Raw genomic sequence first — 13,502 nt, 5'->3', positions numbered from 1 at the left:
TATTTATTCATTTATATTACAAGTGTAAGCAAAGTGTCAGACACTCTTCTAGGCACTACAGACACAGGGAACCATTATAGAAAAATCTGTTTTTATGGAGTTTTATTTTAGTGAGGGCAGCAGAAAAACAATAACAAAATAAGCAGTTTTATTTCAAAAGGGATACTGGTAATGACAAAAATACAGTAAAGTGAGAGTATAGGGAGTTAGGAGGTGATGACAAGTCATGCAAATATTTTAAAATGGTATCATCTAATTTACATTTTAAAATTGTTGCTATAGAGAACACATTACAGGTGTATAAGAATGGAAGCAGAGAAACCAGATAGGAGGCCATAGTGGTCTCAGGGAGACATGATGGTGGCTGTCTCCTGGTGTTGGTAGTGGAGGTGTTGACACTTGCTCTTACTTGATAGATATTTGAAAGTGACGATGGTGAGACTTGCTGACATATTGTCAAAAGCCCAGGAAGGAGGTCATACGTGGTATTCACAGCCATGGCCTGGATGAGATCATTCGATAGAAAGTATAGTTCAGAGCAAAGGTCTGAGTCCTGGGCAATGCAGTATTTAGAGATCTGGAAGAAAAGTTTCCATAAAAGGAGAGTGACAGCAGGAATGCCAGCTGAAGTAGGATTATGGTGTCTTGAGACAAGTGAAGAAAATGCTTCTGAGGGAAGAAAGTGATCAACCATGTCACATCCTACTTCAGAGAGTAAGAGTGGAAAATGCCACAAAATTTGTGATTTACAAAACTGTTCATTAATACCAAAAATGCCCCCCAGTGGATCCAGGTGTTCCCCAAATCTTTGTGCCAAGAATACCCTGTAGATCTTTTGGTTTCTCCTTAAAGTCTGTATCAATGGGTAGTATCTCTAAAGCAAATACTGGGAAGATAAAGAAGTATAGTTCTGATTAACTGCTCCCCAAGACCCCCCAGATTCTGTAAAATATCTAAAAGTAATTGAATATTCAGACCAATTGAGAGAATGCAAGATGTTAACAAGCGAAAAAAGAAGCACTGTCCAGGAGAAACAGAGGAGAGGATTATGTCAAGTTTCTATTAACTGCCATTTGGACTCATTTTCTTTGTAGTGAACCTAAATTTCATTTGGTGTATACCTTCCTTCATTTTAAGCATCTCCAAAGTTGAAGATGGAGTTTAGGTATATAGATATTGGGAGAAGGAATGAGAAGGAATGAATAGAAGCCTACGGGACAGATTATGAACAGGGCAGTAAAAAATACAAGGACCAGGATAGCAGATGAGGAAAAAAAAATGTAACCAATTAGGCTGAGAATCCAAAGTGTGTGATCACAGCAGGGTTAACAGCACACAATAAAGAACAAGCTTTCAAGCTCAAGCACTTTGCTTCATTGTCTCAGTTACTTTCACATCATTCCTATCTAGCTGAGAACCAGTTTCTGACTTGAGTCATCCTGGAAGCCAGAAAGATGAGCTTTCTCACAGAAAGTTGAGAATTGCACTTTTACAGAAGAAATTCTTGGCAATAATGGCAATCTGGGAAATAAGCATGACCTCTACCCATGATATTTGACTGGCTATAAGAAATTGTATCCTCCATGATCATTATCAACAGAATCCAAATGGAGATTACTTCTATAAGAATATGATGTGTGATGTTTGGTTGAAATATTATTTCTAACAATGTTTTATTTCTCACAGTGCTGTCAGATGGTGTTTCTCTAAGAAATAATTAAGGGAAATATCTTTTAGCATTAAACTTTCTCTTCTATTTGAGTCTTTTCTGTTTACTACCCATAAGAAGATATTTTTAAAAATGTAAAACCATGACAAAAGAGGGACACCCTTAGAGAAGCTGAATAGAATGGAGAGAAAGTCTACTCCAGACATACTTTGTATCCTTTGCAGTTTTATTTCACTCCCTATTAGGTTAATCTCAATTTTATTGGCTACCTACTCTTGCTTATTTATGCAAACCAAGCCCCATTCTTTTTTGTATTGATACTTTTGCTCTCAAACTTTAGTGGGCATCAGAGTCGCTTGGAAGGTTTGTTAAAACTCGGATTGCTAGGCCCCATTTAGAATTTCTGATACCACAGATCTGGGGTGGGCCAAAGAATTTTACATTTTTCACAAATTCATAGATGATGCGGATGCTATCGGTCTGTGAATCACCAGGAAACCGTTGGTTGAACACAGCAGTAACGGGTGGTACAATTTCTTTTCTGTTCTTTCCTTTCCTTTTCTTTTCTTTTCTTTTCCTTTCTTTTCTTTTCTTTGATAAGTTAAGTACCTGAATAAAATTGACATGAATAAAATTAAAGTCAAGATAGCAGATTTTTTTTTATTCGATCACTCCATGTCCCAGGACTAAAGATCATGGATACAGAATGAAGTAGTCTTAGAGTGATTGTTTATCTCAAAAATGCATTTTTTGAGTATCATTATTAAAAATAAAAATAAACCCTCATGAATTCTTAGAAGTTTAACACACTTGGCTTCAAACTAGGAACTCTTCTAGATACTGAGGGAAGATAGAGGAATGTGAGATAAATAGAATAAATAAAACCCATACACTCAGCGGGCACCCAAGAAGAGGGAAGAGAAAATAAACCCACAAAGTTACGTGTCACTAATGTAGTGTGTTCTGTACTAATAAGAACCAACACTTGCATTTTGTGTACTCTGTGTCAAGAATAATTCTAAGCACCTTACTTACTTTATCTCATTTAATTCCTCTCAACCAACCCATGGTAGGTAATATTTTAAACTCTGATTTACAGATGAGGCATTGAGAGTTTATATCATTTGCTCAAATGGTGGCAGGCCTGGGACTTGGATCCAGTCAGCCCAGCTGAGGTTATTAACCACTCCTCAGCCACTGCAGCCCTATACATTGTAAGGAGCTATAGCTCCAGGGGGTCACAAGAGCCCAGAGAAAGAGGGACAGTTGGAGGAAGCTTCCCAGGAAGATGATCTTACATTTAGAGGAAAGGTTATGAATTATTTCTGCTAAATTATTTAAAATTACTACTTTAATGAATAATTTATAAAGGCAAGTTTGAAATTATCTCAGATACCCTTTATGTTATTTTTTGCAGTCCCAGAAACATGGTGATTTTTGTTTCACAGTGCGTGATTTCCTTCAAATCACCACTTTTGCCTCTATGGGCAAATCCTATCCTTTAGGAAGGAGCCCTGTCTCTTTTGTTCATGGATTTATTCCTAGCGCCTAGAAGAGTTTCTAGCATTCAATAAATATTTACCACATTAACTTGATAATGGCAACAAAGTTAGCCATAGACTAAAATCATTGAAACCCTGGTAAGCATTAGGTGTTAGACTAGTATTATTTGAGCTCCAAAAATAAAACAGCTCTTCTTTGTAGGAATATAAGGCAACTATATATAATGTCACTTTCTTTTTTCTTTTTCTTTCCTTTCTTTTCTTTCTACCTCTTATCTATGGCATCTGCCATTAACAGAATGAAACATTGGCATATGAGCCTTCTGAATGTGCTGCCCTGAACTGTGTGCAGTGAGTGAGACACAGATGCTCATCTCCTGTGCTGACACACAAAAATGTAGGTTTTTCAAGGTCAAAAGTAATAAGTTTAAATCTATAAGTTTATCGTAGGGTTATCGAAAAAACATAAATAGTGTCCGTTAGTAACTGATAACAGGAAATAGTCTCTGTAATATTCACTCATTTTTTAAAGAAAAATGCAAGCAAGGGTTAGCTTCAATTACACACACACACACACACACACACGCACAGCAACTTGCTTTTTTTATTGTAAATTGTATAAATTAATCCTTAAGGAACTCCCTCTTACTTTTGCAGCTGTTGTGCAATGATAATTTTCAAAACTAGAGTGTCTATCCTCTGAAACTCTTGACAGGTCCAGAACCTCCCCCCACCCCCATACTACCCAATCACTACCCTACCTGCAAGCCATCTCCCTGTGCTTCCTAAAGGGATTCCTTTGCTCTCTGGATTATGCCATTACCAAATAGTTACAGAATATCTTTTTAGTGTCACTACAGGTGTAAAGATTCACTGCATGACTCTGAGAAGAATAGGAACTCAAAAATGTAGAAGAACTTGGTTTTTTATGTCTTGTTATGGTTTACCAAAACCACCACAGTCATTTTCCTCACTGAATTAGTCAGGATTCTCCAGAGAAATGGAATGAAGAGAATGGACTGAGAGAGAAAGACAGAGATTTACTTTAAGGAACTGGCTCACGGGATTATGAGGCTGGCAATTCTGAAATCTGCAGGGCAGACCAACAAACTGACAGGTCCAGCAGAAGTTGATGTTACATCCTTGAGTCCAAAGGCAGTCTGGAAACTGAATTCCTTCCTCTTTGGTGAACCTCAGTCTTTTCTAGGGCCTTCAACTGATTGGGTGAGGCTTGCCCACATTATGGAGGGTAATTGGGTCAAATTCTACTTACTTAAATATTAATCACATCTAAAACAATGCTTGCACAGTAACATCCAGGCTGGTGTTTGACCAAACAACTGGGCACCATAACCAAGACAGTTGACACATAAAATTAACCATCACACTCCCCGTCATCCTATTGTTCAGATGTCAGCAGCTCTAAACAACTGTAATCCACCCACACACATTTTGGGATCCCCAACAATCAGTTTGAAAAATGCTGGTCAATAGATTTGCAAAGCAACTGTAACCCAGTGGATAGAAAAATCTCTCAAAATAGCCTATCCTGGTTTACAGACTTGAGGATTGTTGACGGTGTGGCAACAGCTGCAATTTGGGTCATGTACATAAAATAAACTCTTGGTCAAGGAACAGTAGGTATTGCTTACAGTGTTAAGATATGTTGAATTGTAGCGCTGTTACCACTTTCCTGTTTCCTTGAGAGTGAGGTTACCACATTTTGCTCAGTGTAGTAAACTAAATAATTGCCTCCTAAAGATATATATTCACATCCTAGTTCCTAATCTATGACTTTGTTACCTTATGTGGCAAAAGGAGCTCGGCAGCCCTATTTCAGAATACTTCCTCTTCCACAAAACAAGGGTTCTGTGGTGATTATTAATGTTTAGTGATACAGGAGCTAAGTTGATAACTAATATGCTCTACTCGAAGACACATATGTCTAATTTGATTTAGCACTATATAATCGTATTGCCAGCAGCTACCCCATCAACACCCCCACCTGTGCTTCTCCGTGACAATGATCTGTCCCCTTCTCTAATGAATACACTTTCTCTTCTACCTTGTAACTTTGTAGCCATAAACCTGAATGGTATCTTAAATCAACTCTTTCCTTCAGAGCGTATAAAGTCAATCATCTAGTCCGGTAAACTTTTCTTTGGAAATGTCTGGCATCTCTGTCCTTGTCCATTTTTACTGCCACCACTCTAATTCAGGCCATCAGTTATTTCTCCTTCCTCCTGAAACAGCTTTCTAGGAGGTTTCCCTAACATGCTTCACCTTTCTTTCCAACCATCCTACGCTTAGGTGCTTTCCAAATCATTCTCAGATTCCATTTATATTCTGTCCCTATATTACATATGCTGGTGTTCCCAAAGCTCTCTCTCCAGCCCCTTTATTGCCCAAAAAATTTTCCCAGATTTTTTCCTGCCTTAGTTCACTTTTATTATCAAAATTATTTAATATTTTTTAAAGAATAAATCAGGTTCTCAAGACTCCAAGAAGTCCTCAGACAATGCCAAATACTCCTTACTAATGAAATCACACATCTTTGCCAGATAAGTTCATTTACTGCTTGGTAGTATTACATTCCTTGGCTTTCCATGTGAAACCCATACAAGGACAGTGGGTAGCTTTCTACCTGTAAGGCATGGCCTGGTGGTAGTCAGCCATCTGATCCCAGCCCAGCCCAAGTTGTTTCCACACTCTTGCTGTTCCAGGTTTCCTGGATCTTTCTAGGCTCTTTCCTGGCTTCTTTCTAGGTTCTTGGTCCCTTTGCTGTTAAGAATCAGAAGAGACAAAATTGGTAGTTTTCAAAAGGTATTTTTTAAATGAACACAGAGGAGCACAGTACAATCACACATGGATTTCTAGAGATTTCTTATTTTAACCAGAGGTTAGCCACAGATGGGGCTGGTTAAACGTGGATCAGCTCCACTCTTTTTATTGCCTCATCACTGTCTGGGTTCAGTAGTGGAAAGTGGACTATAAACAACCCTATTCAAATGCTGTGAGATTTAATTTTAATTAATACCAATTCCAAGAACTGCTACTTAGAAATGCACTCGCCTCTTTGCTTCCTCACATTACCTCCAGACATGGACTCCAAGCTTCCCACTCTTACATATTTTGTAATAGGAGAGATAACAAATTGCACCAAAGGCCGTTAATGAACCATTATTTCCCATGTGCACTTAATTTACAGTATCAAGATTTTAGAAATACGATAATGTCGGTAGTATTTTTGGTTGCTTGAAATCCTAAATAGGATTAAATGTCTACTCTTTCAACAGACGGGAAGAGTGACACCTCACATGTTGTATATGTGCTTCTGTCACAGGGCAATCAGATTCATAAACCCAGCAATGCTCTGTCTTACAGATCCACAGAAATACTAACATTTCATCAGACTCCAAATCCTGTGATGAAAGGAATGAAAATCATTACCTTTCTTCAACCTTCACAAATATCATCCTTACTCCTTTAGCTGGTATCTGATTCGCATCAGGGAAAATTACCCTAAAACCATCTGTGGCATGGCCTCTAGCTCAGAAGGATGTCCTAAATCATACAATTCTGACCCCAACCTTACAATTTAATAAATGAAGAAACTGAGGTGCAGGGAAATGAAAGCACTTTCATAAGCACCACGTAGCTGAGCTGGGATTAGAATGCACATCTCCTGACTTTTTATCTTCTCTTTTTTGTGTGCTTCATTGTTTTGTCCTGGTGGCCACCTGGTCATCACACACTGAGTGAATAAAGATTTACTATTCCAGATAGCGATTTAAGAGAACAATGGATTACATGGTCATGCACTTCCAGTTTGCATACTCATCTTACTTTAAAATTTTTAAAACTAACCCAGGACATATTCCCACTTTATTATTCTGGTGAGCTAGGTTAATGTTTTGGAAGCTTGGTTTGATAACTTCAGTCTAATTATTGGCCATCGTTTATAGGGATTATGTGGAACTATTGGAAATGGCTCAGCCCAAACAAACATTTCTTTACTAGGTTCTAGCTCATCTATTTATTTTTATTTGCAAAAACTAGTGAAATTGGATTTTCATTGAAAAGTTCCCCTGCCAGACACTTAATTCTGTTCCCCTGAAATTACCATTTGACAGACATTGGCTGAAACAACTGAAAACTGAAAATTTATTTTGTCTGGAAGAAAAGTCAAAAGCAAGTTGGTCACCCCTTAGTGTGAGTTATGACTTCTTTATTCACACCTTGATAATAGAAACAGATATAAAGAATCTTCATTAATTAAATGAAAATTGCCGTGAACTGAAGCAGATGTTATACTGTAGATTAAACACATTCTAAAAAGTTTTTTTTTAATATCTTCTTAAGGAATGTATTATTTTAATCTAATAGGTAAGATTAACAAACTGTTTGCATAACAAATGGTGTGAGTTTACGAAAATAACTAAATGGTCTTTAGGTCTCATAGGACTTCTGCTTCTGATTAAGATGTACAACATCATAAGAGTCTGTTGTTCTTATTGTAATAGTAAGAAACAAGCAAGATGATCTCAAAATCACAGTTTCTTTTTTAAATACAGCAGAAAATGAATGACAAAAGAAATCTAAATGAACTAAATTCCAGAAAGTGACAAGTCCTTCACAAAAGAGAAGAAACTCATGACTTCCATCCCATCCCAGGAGGATAAGAACTCACTGTAGATGAGGAGTAAAGAGAAACCACCTGAACATTTAGCAAACATTTAATGGCTGTACTTAGGCTACTGTGATGGATGAAAATCCCAAAGAGTCCCTGTTACAGAGTGGGTCTGTATCACCCACTAACTCTCTTTTGTAGGCTGTCATAAGTGCACAGAGCTAGTATACCAATGGCTGGACCCTCGAGGGCAGTGAAGTTGAGAGATATCCTTAAAATCCCTGAGGACCTTTAGTAGGCTGCTAAAGAGTGAGAGTCGGACAGGGTTGCTGAGACAAATCCCATCAAAGCTTTTGCCATGTGGAAAGCAGCAGCAGACAGATTCTAAATACAGAGAGGCATAAAAGTGGAAAAAACACCTCCAAGCTATTGGTATAATAAGGAGTCTGCCTTAACTGAGTGTATACAGAGGCCCCCCAAAATCTGAGCAAGATATTCTTTTTTTTTTCTTTTTAACATCTTTATTGGAGTATAATTGCTTTACAGTGGTGTGTTAGTTTCTGCTTCATAACAAAGTGAATCAGTTATACATATACATATGTTCCCATTTCTCTTCCCTCTTGCGTCTCCCTCCCACCTTCCCTGTCCCACCCCTCCAGGCGGTCACAAAGCACCGAGCTGATCTCCCTGTACTATGCGGCTGCTTCCCACTAGCTATCTATTTTACGTTTGGTAGCGTATATATGTCCATGCCTCTCTCTCACTTCGTCCCAGCTTACCCTTCCCCCTCCCTGTGTCCTCAAGTCCATTCTCTAGTAGGTCTGTGTCTTTATTCCCGTCTTGAGCAAGATTTTCTGATGTGAAAAATTCTGGAGGCAGAACTGGAGAGAAAAAAGCCATCCTGTGACCCAAAGGCTGGCAGCCAGTCTGTAGAGCAACAGAGATTTCTTGAGTCTCACCAAAGCTCAGATCCCAAGCTGTGCTGAAGAAAGTTATGATTCTGCCCTCAAAATTTGAAGCCAGTGGTTAACTAAATCGAAGTAAATCCTCAGAAAATGACCAAGTTCTGCTCACTTACAGATTAATTTGAATCAGCTTTCAAGTCTAGTTGTCTGACTGAAGAAAGGGTATGCCTTATTCTGGGAGTAAATATTATTTATTTCAGTCCTTTAGTACAATGTTCAGCGTGCAATATAAAATTACAAGGAACACAAAGAAGGAATGAAAGGTGACCTGTGGTCAAGAAAAGAGACAGTCATTAGAGGCAAACACAGAAATGCTCCAGATGGTGAAATAATTCGGATAGGAACATTAAAATAACTATGATAAATATGTTACAGAATCTATTGTAAAAGTTGCACAACATGCATAAAGAGATGGAAATTTCATCAGAGCGTTGGAAATTATAATAAAAAACAAAAGGAAATTCTAGAAACATAAAATATCAGAAAAATTTTAGATATTTGATGGGCCTAATTGTAGAAAAAACAGAAAAGAATCAGTTTACTTGAAGACCGTCAAATTATTCAAGCTGATAAAGAGAGGAAAAATCCAGAGTCTAAGTAAAGCCTTAAAAAAAGAACAAGCTCAGGGCAGTGGTTGAGGGTCCGCCTGCCGATGCAGGGGACACGGGTTCGTGCCCCGGTCCGGGAAGATCCCACATGCCGCGGAGCGGCTGTGCCCGTGAGCCATGGCCACTGAGCCTGCGCATCCGGAGCCTGTGTTCCGCAACGGGAGAGGCCACAACAGTGAGAGGCCCACTTACCGCAAAAAAAACCCAAAAAAACAAGCTCAGCTCATCTACGTATTAATGTGGCTCAGTTTTGACTCAAGGTCTATGAGATAATACCACATGATCAAACATGTATAATTGAATTCTCAGAATAAAGATGAGAGACAATGAGGCAGAAAAATATTTGAAGAAATAATGGCTGAGAATGATCCAAAATTGAGGAATGACATTAACCCACAGATTTAATAAGCTCTGCAACCCCCTAGTAGAATATATACAAAAATATTATACCTACACATACCATAGTTAAAGGTGTGTGTAGGTATAATATTTTTGTATATATTCTACTAGGGGGTGAAAATCAGAGATAAAGAGAAAATTTTAAAAGCGCCTGTGGTAAGGGTGGGGATGAGGATGTGTGTGTTGAGGAAAGCACATGCCATACAGAAAACAATTATAAGAATTACGTCTGACTTCTCATTAGAAATAGAGGGCAGAGGACGATGGAATACAAGAGTATATACTGTATGATTCCATTTGTATGAAATACAAGATGAAATAAAATTTATCTGTGTTGATAGAAATTACACAGTAGTTGCCTCTGAAGTGAAAAATTGACTCGAATGGAGCAGGAGGGAACTTGTGGTGATAGAAGTTTCCTTAGCTTGTTTTGGGTGATGGTTACATGGGTGTATACAACTGTCAAAATGCATGAAACCCATGATCAGTGTATTTTTATTTTTTATTTTTTTATTTTTTTTATTTTTATTTTTTTTTAGTTGCCCTGTGGCATGTGGGATGTTAGTTCCCCGACCAGGGATTGAAACCATGTCCCCTGCACTGGAAGGCTATTCTTAACCACTGGACCACCAGGGAAGTCCCGAAAAATGCTATTGTTGATGACTCAATAACATGGAAAGATTTTTATATGAAGTGAAAATAAAAATAAACTACAAAATAGGAAGTATAGTAAATATAGTCTTATTGAATAGAGTTTTTAAATAGGTATATATTGATACAGTAGTATGTCCTAAAATGTTAACTGTTCCAAAATTTTTCTTTGAATTTAGCTGTAGTTTTTTTCTATAATAAACATGGATTACTTGATGATAAAAATAAGAGAAAATGCACCATCAATGCGAGATAATAAAATATAACACAGGTGATCCTTGCTTTATAAAAGTAGGTGATTATAAAACAGATTTGCACTACAAATTATTATTTGCTCTAGAGAAAGATTCCTGTGGTTATGATGAGTTAGTATCTTCTTTAGTAATTCACGTTTAGTTCACAGCTCTCTAGTGAAGCTAGCCTGCTGAGGAAACCTGGGGTTAGGGAAAATGAAAGCTATGGCGTTAGGAGATGAAAGGCCTGCAGAAACAAAGTTTATGCATCTTTGAATTTTCCCTGAGGTCAATAGGCAAATAGTATTTTATTCCTATAGCAGGCCCTTGATGCCAAAATCTCAGCCTCTGTGCATCGGTGCGGAATCAAGTCTCGGAGACAGAGTTTTGGGTGAAGTAGAAAAGAATAGTTTTATTGCTTTGCCAGGTAAAGGGGGACACACTGGGCTCCTGCCCCGAAAAACTATGTGTCCCCGATCAGTGTATTTTTAAATACAACTTACACTTCTATATTTTTTTCAGAAGCCAATCGAAACATCAATATCTTTTAGCAAAAACATTAGTGATCATGTGATCTAGAATGAAATTAAGCACTGAAGAATAGCAAGGGACAGCATGTAATACTCCCCCGGGTCACAGACACATTATTTGATCAGCACTCCTTCTCTGACACTGAGTCTATGCCCATAAGAGAGTATAGCCTCCCCCAGCAAGTTTTTATTTCATAAGATAAAGAACTTCCTCATCTTATGCTGTTACAAACATGCTTGTTCCCCACACAGAGCAATCCATTCATATCTCACATTCTCATAATCAATCAAGGCTAAAATATAAAAAGTATGATTTTATAAAAAGCAGGATACTGAAAAACCCAAACTATTTCTTAGCATAATCATACCTCTATTGATATGAATACCTTTATTCATATATAAATTTCATATGTATAGTAATATAATAAGATATGCACATACTGAGTGTATTTAATTTGACGTTCTGGAAAAAACAGTGCTAGAGATCACAATCTAATTAGTATTAAAATAATTAATACAGCTCCTATGAATCATTTAATTTTTTGAACTGTTAACTCTGTCATATACTAATGTAAAAAAATACCTTAAATTAGAAATTTTCTAGTTATTGGTCATGCTATATTAGCAAGCTGAGCATCTCCTACATAATGAAGATAAGCAGGCAAAATGACCTCATCCAAGAAAATGAAAGGTACTGCTGTAGTGATGACATTGGGGCAGGTGTGAAATGGATTCATCATTTTGTAAAGGACCAACTATTCCAGGGTCAGTCTCTCAGGATGGTAACTACTCTGGAATAACGAAAAGAATGAGTGATCATAAGGTTGGGGCAAAGGGGAGTTAGGACAAAGATGCTTTAAACTATTTGATGTAGAAGGAGGAGAAGGAAACTAATAATTTATTGCCTGTTATAATAATTTATAACCTGTTATGTTTCAGACACCTTTCTGGGCACTTTTTATATGTTGTCATTTAATTATCTCAGTAGCCCTACAAATTTGGATGAGAAAGCTGGGCTCAGATACTGGGTGGCTTGCTGAAACTTCACATAGTGAATATATGGCAAAGCCAACTAACGCTAAGCCCATGCTTTTGTAACTGTCATATTCTGTATTGCCCAAAGGATATAAAGATATGGTAATTTAGAGGACATTTCACCTCAACAGAAGTAATAATGTCTAATGATCAGTGTTGTCTAATCAAGAAACAGGCTGCTTTAGGAAGTAAAAAACACTCTCTCATTAGAGCTATGCAAGCAGTAGCTAGAAGATCATCTTTTATAGACTCTAGGAATGAAATTCTGTTACTGGATAGGAAACTGGAAAAATGTCCTCCAAAACTCTTTCATGTCTCTAACTTCACAAAGCATTCTAGAAGATTAATGACTTTTCAGCTACAACTAAAAATGAAATAAAGAAATGGAAATTAAAGGAGCCAGCCTTCAAACCTGTACTCCCTTTTAGTATCAGCAGCATAATCTTAAATCAGCAGAACTTCTTGCTTTTGTGTGCCAGAAAGCATGGTTCAGAGTATCAAAACTGTTAAGAAGTGAGCCCTGGAAAACCATGTCCACTTGGTCCTTTTTATTCTTCCTGGTGTACAAAAATAGACTTTTAATGAAGTTTATTGTAGTTGTTTCTAATATTATATTACCTTAAACTTGAAGAATTTACTGACAGGGGAAGTTGGTGAGGTTAAAAGGTGAATGTATTCCTATAATGATTAAACACTTATTTAATGAAAATATATTTTAAGCTGCATTAACAGTGATTTCAAAGTACAACAGAATAACAATGTGCAAGAACAATGCATACGGCATTTATTGGCAGGCGATGATGTTTTTTGTATATTGTATGGTATGACAAAGAGAAAGATGACCAAGGGCATGTAAAAATCTGACATTATCATGCAAATATTTTTCTTTATTAACTTTGGTTTGGTTTATTATAGCAGAAATTATTTTATAATTCATGTAAATGAAAATAAATAGAAAATTATATCTTAATTCCTTTTGGAGAAAATACATTATTTTTATTTTGAAAATTGGTACCTAGAACAGTTTCAGCGTTTATAAGCTCATCTTCATAAAATATTTGATAATTTTTTAGTCACTGCTCACCATATAAGAAGGGACAAGTGCCTTTATCACTGAAATACTATCCTAGATTTACCTACAGCCATTTTAGTTCTAACACATTTTGAAGGATAAAATATTTCCTTACTGTAAGTTCTTAACATGTCCTGAAGGTTTTTGTTTTGTTTTGTTATGTTTCCTGTTAAAACATACAAACTAACAAACTAGATAATTTATTCAG

At 37.0% G+C, this 13,502-nt stretch overlaps 1 protein-coding gene across 12 annotated transcripts in view; it reads left to right on the top strand.

Annotated features, from left to right (window-relative positions):
• Positions 1–13,502, top strand: part of BANK1 (B cell scaffold protein with ankyrin repeats 1) — a 417,427-nt gene that overhangs the window by 227,329 nt on the left and 176,596 nt on the right. The window lies entirely within an intron of this gene.

Source organism: Stenella coeruleoalba (genome assembly GCF_951394435.1).
Source record: "Stenella coeruleoalba genome assembly, chromosome: 4".
Classification (NCBI taxonomy): domain Eukaryota; kingdom Metazoa; phylum Chordata; class Mammalia; order Artiodactyla; family Delphinidae; genus Stenella; species Stenella coeruleoalba.
Note: the sequence above shows the minus strand (reverse complement) of the source record. Positions and strands in the feature narration are given on the sequence as shown.